The sequence below is a fragment of the Arachis ipaensis genome, chromosome B10 (genome assembly GCF_000816755.2).
Source record: "Arachis ipaensis cultivar K30076 chromosome B10, Araip1.1, whole genome shotgun sequence".
In the NCBI taxonomy this organism is placed as follows: Eukaryota; Viridiplantae; Streptophyta; class Magnoliopsida; order Fabales; family Fabaceae; genus Arachis; species Arachis ipaensis.
The window spans coordinates 78617092-78618833 of record NC_029794.2 but is presented as its reverse complement, the minus strand read 5'-3'; the positions used below and the strand labels follow the sequence as shown (position 1 = coordinate 78618833).

At 41.6% G+C, this 1742-nt stretch overlaps 1 long non-coding RNA gene across 1 annotated transcript in view; it reads left to right on the top strand.

Annotated features, from left to right (window-relative positions):
• Positions 1-1420, top strand: part of LOC110267683 — a 19247-nt gene extending 17827 nt beyond the window's left edge. Inside the window, exon 3 of the long non-coding RNA XR_002355563.1 lies at positions 1410-1420. This is a non-coding gene — a long non-coding RNA (uncharacterized LOC110267683). The remainder of the gene's footprint in view (positions 1-1409) is intronic.

Sequence of the window (1742 nt, the reverse complement as noted above, 5' to 3'; positions counted from 1 at the left end):
CATTTGATAACCTGCAAGCAGTATCTGAGGTATCTCCTTGGTATGCACCTTTAGCTAATTATCTAGTTAGCCGCACATTTCCTCCAAACTTTTCTAAGCACCAAAGAGACAAGCTGAAAAGCGAGTCTAAATATTATATATGGGATGACCAATATTTGTGGAGATGTGGCGCTGATTAGGTAATTAGACGGTGTGTGCCTCAATCAGAATTCCAGTCCATCTTAGAGGCCTGTCACTCATCTGAGAGTGGATGACATTTTGGCCCCCAAAGAACTGCTAGAAAAATCTTAGACTGTGGATTCTGGTGGCCTACTCTTTTTAGAGACGCTGCTGAATTTTGTAAATCTTGCCTCCCATACCAAAAATTTGGTAATATATCCAAGAGGGATGAGATGCCTGCTTTTCTGTGAAATCTTTGATGTTTGGGGCATTGACTTCATGGGTCCATTTCCAAATTCTAATGGTTATTTTTACATATTGTTAGCTGTGGATTACGTTTCCAAATGGGTGGAAGCAATTCCTACCCGCACTGATGATGCTAACACTGTTGTTTCCTTTGTGAGAAACCATATTATCTGTCGCTTTGGATCCCCACGAGCAATCGTGAGCGATCAAGGCACCCATTTTTGTAACAGGAGACTAACAGGACTAATGAAGAAGCATGGGATAATTCATAAGGTTGCAACAGCATACCATCCTCAGACCAGTGGGCAAGCCAAGGTGTCAAATAGAGAGATAAAGCATATCTTGCAGAAGATTGTAAAGCCTCATAGAAGAGACTGGAGCACCAGGCTACAAGATGCACTCTGGGCATACAGAACAGCATATAAAACACCCATTGGGATGAGTTCTTTTCGTTTAGTATATGGAAAAGCTTGTCATCTCCCGGTAGAAATAGAGCACAAAGCCTTTTGGGTAGTCAAGGAGTGCAATATAGGAATTGAGAAAGTCGGACCTGAAAGGAAGTTGCAACTGCAAGAACTGGAGAGCCTTCGCCTAGAAGCTTATGAGAACTCAAGACTACACAAGGAGAAGATGAAAGCTGTACATGACCAGAACATCAAGAGGAAAGAGTTCCAACCTGGGGACTCAGTCCTCCTTTACAAATCTCGACTGAGGCTCATGCCAGGCAAGTTGAGATCAAGATGGGAAGGTCCATACAGAGTAGAGAAGGCCGAACAGTACGGAGTTTATCACTTTATCCATCCTTCGAGCTCGGAGCTTATCAAAGTTAATAGACATCGTTTAAAGCTGTACCATGGCGAAAAGTGGAAGAAAGACAAGGAACTCGAGATCTTCCTCTTGGAAGATCCCCACATAGCCACAGACTGAGCTAGTGGAGCGTCCAACTTACGGACGTTAAAGCAAAGTGCTAGGTGGGAGTGACGTTAGGATTTTTACCAGTAAAGAGATTCATAGAAACGGTTGCGTTGTAGATATAGTCCCTAAACCGACAAAAATCCCTTCGTACAAACGTTTTGGTTGTCACAAGTAACAAACCCCTTTAAAATTGATAACCGAGTATTTAAACCTCGGGTCGTCTTCTCAAGGAATTACAGGGAGGTGTTCTTATTATTGATTATGAAAAAGTGTGTTTTTGGGGAATGTTGAGTTTGGGCAATGGGCATAGATATATTTAAATGACAAGTAAAATAAATAAATAACTGTAAAATAAGCTTTTGGCAAGGTATCAAGATTGGAGGTCCTATCCCAGTTATCCTTATCAATTGTAATGAGAATTG